General features: G+C 47.9%; 1 protein-coding gene across 7 annotated transcripts in view; it reads left to right on the top strand.

Annotated features, from left to right (window-relative positions):
* Nucleotides 1-5,578: 5,578 nt before the first annotated feature.
* The window catches only part of LRRC4C (leucine rich repeat containing 4C), a 1,168,116-nt gene continuing 1,159,453 nt past the window's right edge, over nucleotides 5,579-14,241 (top strand). For 5 of the 7 annotated variants that reach the window (XM_072791173.1, XM_072791168.1, XM_072791172.1 and 2 more), the window contains exon 1: nucleotides 5,589-5,813. The gene's annotated coding sequence lies outside the window, so the exon portion shown is untranslated. Of the gene's footprint in view, nucleotides 5,814-14,241 lie in introns of all 7 variants that reach the window. The other 2 variants (XR_012014048.1, XM_072791171.1) reach the window with 2 other exon arrangements.

Genomic DNA, 14,241 nt, shown 5'->3' with positions numbered 1-14,241 from the left:
GAAAATCAGTTGAACAAAGAGCTGGCTTTTTGAGAGGATCAATAAAATTGATAAACTTCTAGCCAGACTGATATATTAAAAAAAAAAAATAAACGCACAAATTTCTGACATGAGGAATGAGAGAGGGGATCACTATAGACCCAGATATTAAAGGACAAAAGGCATTATTATGAATTAGTCAATAGCTAAGACAGGAGTAGTTTAATTACACCACAAATAATAGTCAATCTACACACAGGCTATTGTGAGTTTATTTAAGGCTGGAGTTGAAAGGAAGAGCCATGATCAAGGACATACTGAGTTGTTTCATCCAACATATTTTCGTTAACAACAATGACAAATTACCTAGGACCAGGGATTTGAAAGGAGCTGTGTTAGACTTTCTCCTGGGGGTGGGGGGTAAAAAGACAAAGAAAGGTCCTTCAAAGATGCAGGTTATGCATGTAAAATAATAAAGCATAAGTCTTCCATGATATGGGTCAAATAACTCTTCTTTAGGTTGACAAGAGGGAGGAATTACAAAGGTCCAAGCAGACCTCATGGAGAATTTTGATCCTAATGGCTCGGCATTTTTGCCAGACTTACCTAAGAGTACAGTTTCTGGGTGTAACTAAGAAGGCCAAATAAGTTGAGAAACATATCCAAAGCTTTTTTTTTTTTTTTTTTTTCATATCCAAAGCTTAATCACTGGTTGAAATATTTTAAATAAAAGAACCAAGCTAATTTCAAGATGTAATTCATAAAAATTTAAAGAAGATGCAATAATAGAATATAATCTTTTCAGCTAATAAACTAATTCAGAATCCTTGGTGTTTTTTGTTTTAGATTTTATTTATTTATTCATGAGAGAGGCAGAGACACAGGCAGAGGGAGAAGCAGGCTCCATGCAGGGAGCCCGTCGTGGGACTCGATCCCGGGACTCCAGGGTCACGCCCTGGGCCGAAGGCAGATGCTCAACCGCTGAGCCCCCCAGGTGTCCCAAATCCTTGGTTTATAGACAGACAGACTTTCCAACGGGCTAAGGAGGGAACAGATACTCCATTAGGTTCTTGTTCTGTGTTATGGCATGTGACGTGGAGAACGAACGCAAGCGTGGAGACGTGCTGTAAATAAACCATGTTTAGTGGGAAAGCCGACACTGAAGCTTTCCCATAAGAATTCTAAGAGGGATTTGCTCACGGTGATGCTGGTGGCCTCCTCCCGTACTCAGTATTGACTCCCAGGAAATAAAACCTATCCAAATTAAAGGCCTACATTTATCTCCTGTTGACGGTAGTTGTTGTTGACTCACTATCCCAGACCAATTCTGGGAGTTTGGAGTTTTCCAATTTAGGATTTAGGCGCATTTCCTCCCCTTTAATCCAAATACACTGAAAGTCCCAGAGGACTGGGACCCTTCTTAAATGTTCACGTATTCTAATACGAACCTCTCCTGGGAGAGAAGCCTGCTCTCGCAGTATCACAAGAAGAGCCCGCAGGTGCCTGCCCTCCTGCAGCTCACACCAACCACTTGTCGGGTTCCCGAAATACACCACCTTTCAGGCTTGATTAGGGGCCACTGCTGATACTAAGCCTCCTCGGAGGGAGGGAGGAACAAATTTAACTTTCAACAGAAATCAGATGTCAAAGAAACCTGCCGTCAGCTTCCGTATAAATATCCAAGCCAGTCTGGATTTTCAGGATGCTGGAGGAAGAACAGCGGGCAGGCCGTGAGCTCTTTAATTGTAGGACTCCCTCATTTTTGATCTGATACATTCCTTCAAGAGACCCAGGAAGAGGTGTCTGTGACTGGTGGCCTGTGGTTGTGGGAGGAGGTCATGGAGGACATGTGGACCCAAGAGGTGAATGTGGGCCATCTGAGGCTTCCCCAATGCGCCCCCCTCCTCCCCATCCTGGGAATATCCCATGGCCCGTAGTCCCCACAGCTGTAGCCACCTCGAGGACGGAGCCTTGAGGGAGCGGTGGGTGTTGAGAGCACCTGCATAGTCTACACACCCGAACCCAAGGAAGGCCTCTATATAGGCCCTAGGACCCTGGCCCTCGGGCATGGGGATCCACTCCTCTGGCTGCTAAGTCCCTCTGCTTGTGAACCCCGCCACCTACCATGCTGGCGTGGCCTGCCCCTTTCTCGGGTCCCTCCTCTCCCTCTGTGCTCATTGTGTTTAGGGGGCCAGGGCGGGGTTTCGCCCAGGAGACCCCTGTGGTGTCCAAAGAACAGCAGTCGCATTTTTGGTATTTGTTTTCTATGGCAAAGTAGTTTATTCAATACATCACGGTCGTTCAGTGAAATGCCATATCTAGACACCCACTTACAAATGATAATCTGATGTAGTCTTTCGTGGAATCGCTAATTTAGGAACTATCCTCATTTCCTGGGGTCTTTTCTTGCATCGTTAAGCATTTTCATGTGAGTGCTTGGTGGTGTTCTGTTGGCTTCACAGCAAGTCTTGATGGGGAAGCTGTAAGCGGTCTTCGGGTTTTCTTTCTAAATATGCTGTTCCAGTCAAAGTGATCTCAGACAATTAATCAGGGAAGCAATTTCTCTGTTTTCATGAGCCTTGGAGCACATGGATGATTGCAGAAATGTGTTTGTGTGTATAATAAACTTTAGAAAGTGGCCCAGAGTTACTCAACAGTACATTTACAAAAACAAGATCAAAATAACTATCCGTAAAAGCACATTTACAAACAAATAGCTCAACGTCGAAAGAATCGGTTAAATGGAGCTACTGGTTGTATCGGTGGCTCACGAAGGCACAAGCATCGGCTGTGTAAGGCCCGCGTCGTACTTCTAGGTCACTTAGTATGTGTCAGGAAATATGCCAAGCACGTAATAAATATTCATTCATTCCAGTCCCCACAATAATCCCATTAGGTAAGGAAGGACGTCCAGATTGCAAGTGAAAGGGAAAAATGAAGAAGAGAAAGGAAGGGAGGGAGAGAGTGGGAGGCAGTCCTGGAGACTAACCGCCTGCCACTAGGAAGAACTGAAACTTGAACCGGGGTCTGCCTGGACTCCAGGGCCCAAACTTTTAAAACCACCTTTTACCGGCATCTGGGCCAGTTAAGGCTGGGATTTGGTGGGCACTAACGATCGCCTCCAGATAAATAAAGGCTAAGATGATGTGCCGGTGTGTTAAAAGGCCTTTTACCCCGTGGCATGCCTGGAATTGTTGATCGACCATAATTTTTCATGCACTCTCCATGCTGGGTTTTTAATGCTCCACTCCCAAACACGAACAGCTCTTTTATAATGTTGTTCATAAGGTGTGATCAAGGTGAAACGGAGCTACCGTTCTTACGTGGAAAACTTGAACACTTTTTTATGTTGACTTTTCATGACCAAATTGACTTCCTCCCACTGATCTGGGGCGAAGTTAAATCTGGTAGTTGCTCTACATTGAACAAGGAGATCTTCAGAGGCTACATTTTATTAAAAAAAAAAAAATCCTAACTCCTAGAGATAACGTTAGCGGCAAATCAGATGCTAGGGCCCTAGTACATGCGATTCTCCTTTCTGATATCTGTAGCTGATGACTTTGAGTTTGTAAGATAGTGATTTGAGAGTGACATTTGGGGGCAAACACAAGTTGCCCTCCACGTTCTTATCGGTACCTCTAAGTATCACAAAACTCTAGCATTTAAGGTTGATTTTATACTTTTGATGAAATTAGATGCAATGTTTGCAGGTGTTGGTAGCCATCTCTTACCTGCACCCTCGTTTGTGACATCTGCTGACGGTTCCTGGTATTGCGGGGCTTTCTCCAACTGCCCAGGACTCACCTATTCAGGTGATACACACTTAATTCACCTTAAGGAACTTAGTGAGCATCCTTGGCTAAAGAAGAAGTACTGGGATAGGAGACCCAATGCTAGAAGGGAAATTGGAGTCCTCCAGAGGCTGAGGGATTATTCACATCACCTGTTCATGTATTTTATTTTTATCATTGCTTGGCATTAAAAAGAGATATCCTACATTTCCCCCCCTCTAAACCCCAAACTCATTCCATGGAAGGATATCCTATAGAGTGATATTTACTATTAGCAGTCGCCAACCAGTCCCCCTAATGATGTAATGTCACTCAGACATTCTCCACAATGTGACAGTTAGTTATGTGATTAAAAAAAAAAAAAGCTGTGCATGAGAGTAAAACTGTTTATTTGCAGAGGATAGAGTCTAAATCCATATTAAAAATGGACAAGCCGAACCCAGGTCCCTGCGCACATTGGTGGAGGCTGCAAAGCAGCACGCAGGAACCAACCCTTCCGTATTCCCCGGAGCCCAGGTGTCCCTAGTCCCATCAGTCAAATTCGGATACTTGTTGCCAGCTCCCCCTGAGGTTCAGGGGCCAGAGCTGGATTCTTGAAATGGTTTTGCACGTCCGCTGAGCAGCCAGGCCCGCAGCGCCTTACAGTTCTGCCTTGGTCTCCTTGGAGCCTATTGATAAAGCTAATTTGTCTCCCTGGACATTTCCCCCTCCTCTCGCCTGCCTTCGGGTGCCAGCTCCAGGCTTCTGAACCAGTAGCCCCCGCCCCCTCCTTTTTTTTTTTTTTTTAATTCCAAACAGAATAGTGCCCTGGGCCGCGCCACTGCGGGACTGGGGGGATCCGGATCCGGATCCTGCAGGTGCAGCCCTTCCCCGCAGGCCGCGCTGCCTCCCGGGCCCTGGCGCCCAAGGCCCCCGAGGCGCACACGCGCACACACGCGCGTATACACGGGCACACGTGTGCACACACACACGTGCACACGCGCGCGCACGGGCACACGCGCGCGCACATACACACGTGGGCACGCGCACACACGCCCGCGCACGCGCGCACAGCCCCGGGAGGCGCGCGCCGGCGGTCCTGGCCGCCCGGAGGAATCGGTGGCCGCCACCTTATTAGTATTCTTGCTCCGCGAGTGTCGCCTGCGGCCTGAGCGGCGGAGCGGCTGCGGGCGCAGCGCATCCCGCCGCCCGCATCCCTCCCGCAGCGCATCCCGCCGCCCGCATCCCTCTAGTAGCTCATCCTGCATCCCCTCCCGCAGCGCATCCCGCCGCCCGCATCCCCCCCGCAGCGCATCCCGCCGCCTGCATCCGTCTCGTAGCTCATCCTGCATCCCATCCCGCATCCCTCTCGCAGCGCATCCCGCCGCCCGCCGCGCATCCCTCCTCCCTCCTCCCTCCCGCGCATCCCTCCTCCCTCCTTCTCCCTCCTCCCTCCCGCGCATCCCTCCTCCCTCCTCCGTCCCTCCGTCCCTCCTCCTCCCTCCTCCCTCCCGCAGCCCCGAGCCGGGCCACCCGCGAGCACACGCCTCCGCCGCGCTCCCGCTGCCGACCCGCGGGGAGGGGAGGGGAGGGGAGGGGGGCCCCGGGATCCGGAGCTTCGGGCCCTGGGCCGCCGCCGGAGCGCCCTGGGAGGCCCCGGAGCCCTTCCCTCCAGCCGCCGCGGCGCGTCCCCCGGGGGCGCGGGTGTCGGGAGCGCGGCCCGGGGCAGGTGCGCCCCCCACCCCCACCCCCCGCAGGAGCCTGGGCCGCGCGCATCGGCCCCCGGGGCGCACCTGCCGCCCCCCCCCACCCCCCCCCGCGCCGGAGGACTTTCGGGCTTACTTTTTGGCGGAGTCTCTTGGACGCGGTTTTGCCGGAAGATCAGATAAATGGAACCTTTGAAAACTGCATGTTTCTCCTCCTCTGCGACTTGACACGGGGAAGAAGGAAGGAGCGTAGCGCGGGAGGAGCGGGCGATCCCCGAGGCCCCGGGGAGGTGAGTCCGGGACCCCGGCCTGGGCTCCAGCCCGGCCGCTGCCTCCGAAATCCAGGTGCAGCTTCCAGGTGCGTTCCCAGAGCCTGGGATGCTCCCGGGACCTCAGTGTGCGGCATGTGGGGCTATTTTCATGCCAAGGAGATAATTTCCCTGGGCGTCCCCCTCCCCCCATCCCTCTTCCTCTTATTTATCTGACATTCGCGCAGTGAATTCTGCTTCTGTGAAATCTGGAGAAAAAAAAAAAGGAAAAAAAAATGATTCTAGCCTTCTCTGTCCCTGAAATACTCTCTAAATTTTAAGGGGGAAACAAATCAGGAAAGCAACTGGCAGCGGCTCTGAGTGAGAGCAAAGTGTGTCTGCTCAGACACCGAGGGAAGGGGTCGGGGTGTAATCTGGACTCTTAGGATAACTTAATAGTAGACTTCCCCCCTCCCTCCCATGGCACTTTTTATTTTATTATTTTATTTTATTTTATTTTATTTTATTTTATTATTTTATTATTATTTTTTCTGGAAGAGTTCGTCTGCTCTGGAGAGTCGCAAATGTGTGGAATACAGAGAAGCTGCTGCAACAGCTCTTAATTGGAACAAATGAGAACAAAGTGGAAATTGTTCAGTGTTTGGAGCCTGCTTTTTTTTGTTTGTTTGTTTTTGTTTTTTGTTTTCTTCTTGCACTGATTCTCTTGCGGTTGCATGTCATCAACCTTCCCGAAAGCTCCCTCCCCTGATGGAGGCCGGTGTCTCTCTGTTTGGGAAGCTCCCCTTCCCCTACGTGGTCCCCCAGGGAATGGGGTGCACTTGCAAACTGCTCCTGAGGGTCCACCCTTGGCTGTGAGGCACGCAGGCGGCCTTAGGGATGCAGGTGACCTAGTCCAGCCTTTTGCCCGCTCCGTCCCCTTAGTGTTTCCAGGCGGTTAGCTGTCCCTCTCCCGCCCCTTTCCTCTTTCCTTCAAAGTAAACCGCAGAGTGTTTTACCGATTTCCATCCCGAGGTGACTTAATTAAAGCAAAGTAGCATTTCACTGTGTTAGCATCTGTGCTCCTGGGGTGTAGTTTTCTCTCTTCCCTGGCATCACTTAGCTTCTCCCACGAAGGGAGAATCACTTGTAAATAGATTTCTAAAATGCTGAGCTTCCCCCCCCACCACCAGAAGCAAAAGGGCTTCTATTCAGTCCTCAGTCGTGCATCTGGATGGGTGACCCTAAAAGGAAGGTGGCATCTCATGGAATGTCAGCCAGCTCTGCTGGTGTGAAGGCTGTCACGGAAGAGCTGACAGGTACCCTAAGTGGGCAGCTGAGCTGAGCGCGCCCGAGGTGTTTCTCCAAGTGTGGGTGTCTGCGTGTAGGTGGAGGAATGATGCAAACTGTAGCATGAGCCTTCTTCAGAGACCGTCGGGGTCAGAGATTTAGTGGGGCCTCCGACTTGAGAGGCCACAGGCTCATACTCCAGACATGAAGACTCTTTTCTCTAAAAAAGAGCCCCCCCCCCAACTCTGGAACTAAAAAGAAAGAAAGAAAAACCCCTTTAGAGATGAGCTGATACCCTGGTCTTACCCTGGACTGTGCCCTCTGTCCCTCTGACGTTTTTGCAGAGTGGTAGGAAAGAAGCCCTTTACGGAGGCCAGGGTTAGGAGAGGCCCCCCGCCCCCCAGCTGGCACTTCCCCCCTCACTGCTCTTGGTGCAGGTGCCCCGGGAAACCGGCTCCAGCAGTAGCCTGTGCGATCTGTGGGTCCTGCCCACTATTTCTGCTCAGGATATTTTCATCTGGCACTAGCAGCCCCAGTCACATTTCCTTTCTCAGAGAGGGGACTTTTTCCTTTTTAAATGACTTGAGACCCGGGAGAAACTGCAACTAAAATCTCATTTTCTTTGTGGAGCAAACAACCTGGGACTTGTGGAACCTGAAGGCAGGTGTCAGACGTGTGCCCAAAAGGCAGAGTGCAGCGCCCTGATGCTCCAGCACAGGGGGTGGGGGTGGGGGTGCGGGGGCGGGGGGGGGGGGACTGTGCACTGGGGTCGGGAGTGCCCCACACTCCACCCGGACCAGCACCATTCCTTACGTTGGGCAGCTCCCCACGACCATGCAGCTTTGGGTATCAGGTCCCAGGTGCAGAGGACAGCATGTGACGTCTTCTGTTCCGTGTGGGGACTGACTGCTCTGAAGAAGGGGAAGCCCCGTGGAAATGTCCTTCTGGAAGTTGGCAGATTAATGCCTCTTCTTATGGAGGCTGTGTAATGCGGACTACTCCCCTCCCGTTCACATTCACACCCCGGGTGGGTGTGTTTAGACTCGGGGTGTTGGTTTAAGGAAAAGATTAATTGCAGATTATTCTCAGCACCGTCCTGAAAATAACGATAGCGTCTTGGCTTTTGTGTATTTGAGATTTAGTTAATTGTAATGAGTGAATCTTCTAGCGATAGCAACACTTTCATTATCGCTTCTTTTAGGCTAATAATAGAAGTGGGGTGCTAGCCAACTCAGGGTTTGCTGATTACAGCTCCCGCAGTGGGTAAAGCACCTCCGTGGTAGGTCAAGGTTTCCTGACGGGGTTTGAGCAGCAGTAACGTTGCATCTTTATTAGCAGAGGTAAGCAAGCAGCTTTCAATCAGAATAGGATCCAGATCTATTGCTTTCTTCCTTGTTTTCTGGTTTTCTTTTGTGAATTTTTTTTTTTTTTTTTTTTTTTTTTTTTTTTTTTTTTTTTTAGGTTTATCAGGATTTGTTTTCTTAGTTTGGAAAAGAAACGGGAGGGAGGGAACTTTTTGCATCAGTACAGGTAACCTACCAGAGCTGCCAGAGAAAAGGCTGGAGTTTCCTACAAAGAATATATGCAGTTATTTATTTATTTATTTATTTATTTATTTATTTATTTATGTAAAAGAATCAATTAGTAAAGGGATGCCTTGAGTTTGTTTATTTGGGGGAGAATAAAGGAAATCCCAGTTCCTTCTCTATTTAGTTCCAGTCAGTTGGCCAGCCTTTCCGTGGGTCTTTGCTCAAGTGAGCCAACCAGGCCCAACATTCTCCAGTGTGTTTCTGTGTTTTTAAGACCCAGGGCACTTAACACATGAATGGCTCTTTCCTTCTGTAACAAACGGAGCTGACAGCTGGAAAGTCAGCCACTGAGAACCTTTAAAGGAAGCCAGAAAACTCACCCAGTAAACTGAAGAGCAAAAGGGGGAGCTCTTGGAGCTCTAGCCCTGGAGGTGGGTGAGGACCAGGCGGGCTGGACTTGAAGTTTTGATTGCTGAGTCATTACAACAGCCTGGAGCTGTGTGTTAGCTCCAGGAACTGAGGCTGACATTGGGGCTCCTGCTAATAGAATGGGCTCCGGCACCAGCCCTCAGCAGAAAATGCAGACCCTCCTTGGGATGGAGAAGATCTAGTCTCCAAGGACAGATGCGTGCTTGTGTATTCTTGCTATTGCTCTTCGTCGCTTAAAAAACATCTTCTCGGGGCTCCTGCATTGAACTGCCAAGGAAAAGATGGGTTAATCAAAGTGCAACTACAACAGGGGCTTTGCAATGGGCTGAATCAATCCACTTAATGATCTGAATCCCCGCTGGGGACCGCTTAATAGTCACAGGTGAAATGGGGGTTGTGTGGAGACTCCGGTTAGAATCGGGAGAAGGAGAGCCTTGGATTGAAAATTCAGTGTCAGTCAAACGTGGGCAGTGCTGCTTGCTGGTCAGTAAGTCACTCAAAGTCTCGGAACTCTGCTGCCTTCCTACATAGGTTAGCAATAAACATCCTTAACTTGTCGTGAGGATTATGATGAAATATTTTTTTAAGATGTATTGATTGATTGATTGATTGATTTATGAGAGAGAGAGAGAGAGAGAGAGGCAGAGACACAGGAGGAGGGAGAAGCAGGCTCCATCCAGGGAGCCCGACGCTGGACTCGATCCCAGGACTCCAGGATCGTGCCCTGGGCCAAAGGCAGGTGCTAAACCGCTGAGCCACCCGGGGATCCCCGATTATGATGAAATATTATGGAATAAAGGACCGTAATCACCCATTGCCGTGGACATAGAAGGCATCGCGGTGATGATGACTTCAACAAAATAGTTTCTTTTGTGTGATCTTTCAATTGATTAAGCAGAGCTGGTCTTCATGATGGGTGATCGATGTTTGTGGTGCTAAAATTGGTGTGTTTCCCAAGTGTGTTGACTGTACCTCATCCGGTAATTTCTGTGGGACACTCTCGGTTGTGGGTTTGTGTATGTGTGCACGCACGTGCATATGAGCTTGTATCCGTGTGCAAGTGATTGACCAGCCTATAGGAGGTATAACTTTAGATTCATGAGAAACAGAGAATGTGTCCAGAAGGGACAAAAAAAGATTTTTGGGCAGTTAGCCTTTTCTGGGGGAATACACAAATTAGTACGGGGTTTGTGGATTTTTAGAAAACTCCTGTCCATAGTGAGGCCGTTGACTGGAATTTGAGTTAAACTTGGAAATTATATCAATAGGATATTTATTTACTTTCAATAGGATAACATAGTCCATGATGAAGATTGTCACACTGAATTTGGGGGACGGATAGACTAGGATCAAAGGACTGAGTTAGAGATCATTAGGATAAGAAAATGTGATGCACCCCGGGTTTGGAGTCAGACAGACTCAGGGTGAGTTATCTAATCTCTTCGATCCTCAGTTATCTAGTCTGTAACCATAGGGACAATCAGCCCATCAAAGGGTCTCTGTGATGCATGAATAAATGAGCGTATATGCCCTTGACCCTTGAATCATGTGCAGATTAGGCACGCCGCCCTTCAGGCAGTAGAAAAATCTCATAACTTTTGACTCCTCCCAAAACTTAACAGCCTCCTGTTGACCAGAAACCTTACTGAGAACATAACCAATTAACATAGATTTTGTAATATGCATTAATATACTTCTTACAACAGAGTTGGCTAGAAGAAAAGAGCAGGTTTTTAAGAAAATCCTGGGGAAGGTGTATTTGCTGCACTAAAACATCCGCGTGCGAGTGGACCCGTACCGTTCAAACCTACGTACGTACAGTACTTGGTAAAATCCTTAACGCTGAACTGGAACTCTGTAGGTAGTTCACATATATTGTCTCTCTCTTCTTCATCTGGCTTAAGGACTGGAAGACCACTCTATCGAGCGCGCTTATGTGACTTACGTGGGTAGGCAAAAGCCCCAAATGTAATCTGAGAGCTAAGTAAAATTGGAGAGGGAAAGCTATATTTCTGTAAAATTAGCTCATTTCATGTACCATGATTTCATCAGATCCTTTCTCAGAGCAACCAGAGTGCCCTTTCCAGATGTCACCTCACTTACGCTCAGAACTTCCAAAACGATACTGAATGTAAGTAGCGAGAATCACGTGCACCCGTCCATATGTGGTTGCAGAAACACAATTCGCATGTCAGCAAGCGGTGTTAACATGGCTCTTTAACTAACATCTCGTTCTGTTCACAGTCAATGAGAAGATGCATATTTATTACACACCTCCCAGGTACAAGCACTGTGATCGCTGCTGTGGGGAGTATGGGAGGCCTCCCTGGGCCCAGGCTTCTTTGCTGCAATTCCTGCACTTGGATGGGGCAACGCTGCAATCTCAGGGCTGTCCCCTGGAATTTGGGCTCCGAAGTTAAACAGGATTAGGATCCCCCTGCAAGAAGATGACCTATGTGGGGCTGTGTCATTGTGTGTGACCTTTATTTAGTTCAAGTACATATTGCAGCAGATGTAAAAATCCTTGCTCCTGTTGGAGCTGAGCTGAGCTGTCAGTGATGAGTTCAATTCTGCTTTGCCAACTAACTGTGCACGGCTGGTACCACTTGACCTAGGTATTTCTGTTCTGCAAAGTCAGCCTTTCCCTATGCACGGAGGCAGCAGGGTTTTGTCCTTCAGGTTGTGGGTTTTTCTATCCTTATAGCGAATGGATCGAGATTGTTTTATGGCTTGCAGAGAAGGGAGACAAGAAGCATGTTTCCTGCATTTTTAAGGCCCCGTTTCTTAAAATCCAAATCTAGTAGCATTAGAAAGGGATGAAGGATGTCAGCTGGTCGAAATAGTAAATGCAAGTTTACAGGCCTCCACCACAGCCTCGGGCATCGGGATTTGTGGTTAAGGCAGTGCACCGAACTAAATAAATTCCTCGAGTAATGTGCTGTAGGTGCACACGTTGAGGGGACGTCATAAATTATAGCTAATTCTCTCATAGTCAACAAATCTATGTGCCAGACACTGTGCTCGGTAGGCTGTATTATTTATACCTCTCAAAAAAAGGTACGATAACCTTCCCATATTACAGATGAAGCAAAAAGCGATTCATTCCTTTGCCTAAAATTCTGACTTCAAAACTTTGTATACTCTTGTACACATAAGGACACTCTCTCTATATATACCATGTTGTGTTTCTTTTCTTTTCTTTTTTTTCTCAATGTTTAGATTGAAAACCCAATGTTTCTTCACATAAATTCTTGACCATGGACAGTCAAGAAGTATGCCTTCTCTTAATGCAACTCAGATTATCCTGTTGTCCTCATAGGGCTCGCTCTATCCGAGGAAAGATGTGGTCTCTGTCCCTAAAGCACCTCTGAAGGGTCATCTCCGTAACCAATGGCTTGCTGATAGGAGTAAATCATCAGTGCTTTGAGGTAGAGCCCGCCTTCGACAATGGCCCAAATCTCATGGGAACGTTTGGTATCCTGTGCCGCGTCGGCCATTGGTGATGACAAAAGTACCTAGAGTCCCCGGGTGTGGGACGAAGAAGTGCGCATCCTCGGGACCATCAAATCAGAAGTAGCGTTGGGCAATATCTGCAGAATGCACGTGATGGGCAGGGTCTCGCCCCTTTGGGTATGTTTGTACCTTTTTTCCTTGTCTTACCTTGTGTGGTTGTTGTAAAACGATAAAGAGAAATAATATTTCTAAGGGACCAAGAACAGAGACTGGAATTTCGTTGGTGTCTGATAAAAGATATATCATAATATTCACTTCCTTACCATGGTTAGCAGTACTCCGATGGTCTGAGAATCTCAGCTTGCGGATGAACTTTGTGCCCCGCCGTGCCCGAGGCTATACAAATGGTTACCTCACACGGGGGAACAGAAGAGTGAGCATCCAGCTCTGTGGGGCCACGACAGCACGACTGAGAGGGAGGAACATTACCCTGCAGCCGCATTGGTGTCGGTGGGCGACATGCTGATGGAACAGGTGATTTGGTGTGGGGCATCCAAGGAGACTAGAGAACCAACCGAGTCAGAGGGCTTCGTGTGGCTGAGGAATGAACGGTTCTTCCTTCCTTCCTTCCTTCCCTTCCTTCCTTCCTTCCTTCCTTCCTTCCTTCCTTCCTTCCTTCCTTCCCTTTCTTCTCCTTTCCTTCCTTCCTTCCTTCCTTCCTTCCTTCCTTCCTTCCTCCCTCCTTCCTTCCCTTTCCTTCCTTCCTTCCTTTCCTCCTTCCTTCTTTCTTTCTTTCTTTCTTTTCTTTCTTTCTTTCTTTCTTTCTTTCTTTCTTTCTTTCTTTCCTTCCCTTCCTTTTCTTTCTTTCTTTCTTTCTCTTTCTTCTTTCTTTCTTTTCTTTCTTTCTCCTTCCTTCCTTCCTTCCTTCCTTCCTTCCTTCTTTCTTCTTCCTTCCTTCTTCTTTCTGCCTTTCCTTTCCTTTCTTTCTTTTCTTTCTTTCTTTCTTTCTTTCTTCTTTCTTTCTTCTTTCTTTCTTCCTTTCCTTTCCTTCCTTCCTTCCTTCCTTCCTTCCTTCCTTCCTTCCTCCTCCCTCCTTCCTTCCTTCCTTCCTTCCTTCTTCCCTCCTTCCTCTTTCTTTCTTTCTTTCTTTCCTTTCTTTCTTTCTTTCTTCTTCTTTCCTTTCTTTCTTTCTTCCTTCTTTTCTTTCCTTTCTTTCTTTCTTTCTTTCTTTCTTTCTTTCTTTCTTTCCTTTTTCTTTCTTTCTTCTTCCTTCCTTCCTTCCTTCCTTCCTTCCTTCCTTCCTTCCTTCCTTCCTTCCTTTCCTTCCTTCTTCTCCTTCCTTTCCTTTCCTTCTTTCCTTTCTTTCTTTCTTCTTTCTTTTCTTTCTTTCTTTCTTCTTTCTTTCCTTTCTTTCCTTCCTTCCTTCCTTCCTTCCTTCCTTCCTTCCCCTTCCTTCCTTCTCCTTTCCTTCCTTCCTCTTCCTTCCTTCCTTCCTTCCTTCCTTCCTTCCTTCCTTCCTTCCTTCCTTTCCTTCCTTCCTTCCTTCCTTCTCCTTCCTTCCTTCCTTCCTTCCCCTTCCTTCCTTCCTTCTTCCTTCCTTCCTCCTTCCTTCCTTTCTCTTCTTTCTTTCTTTCTTTCTTTCTTTTCTTTCTTTCTTTCTTTCTTTCTTCTTTCTTTCTTTCTTTCTTTCTTCTTTCCTTCTTCTTTCTTGTTAGATCCTAAAATGCTGTGAACTTGGGAATGTAGCTCCACACTTGTCTATAAACAGGAAAAGTGGTCACGTCTTGAAAGCTTTCTTGATAAAGAGAAGAGGTAATGATCTTTCCTTTGACTTCATGCA

The sequence above is a fragment of the Canis lupus genome, chromosome 21 (genome assembly GCF_048164855.1).
Source record: "Canis lupus baileyi chromosome 21, mCanLup2.hap1, whole genome shotgun sequence".
NCBI lineage: Eukaryota > Metazoa > Chordata > Mammalia > Carnivora > Canidae > Canis > Canis lupus.
Note: the sequence above shows the minus strand (reverse complement) of the source record. Positions and strands in the feature narration are given on the sequence as shown.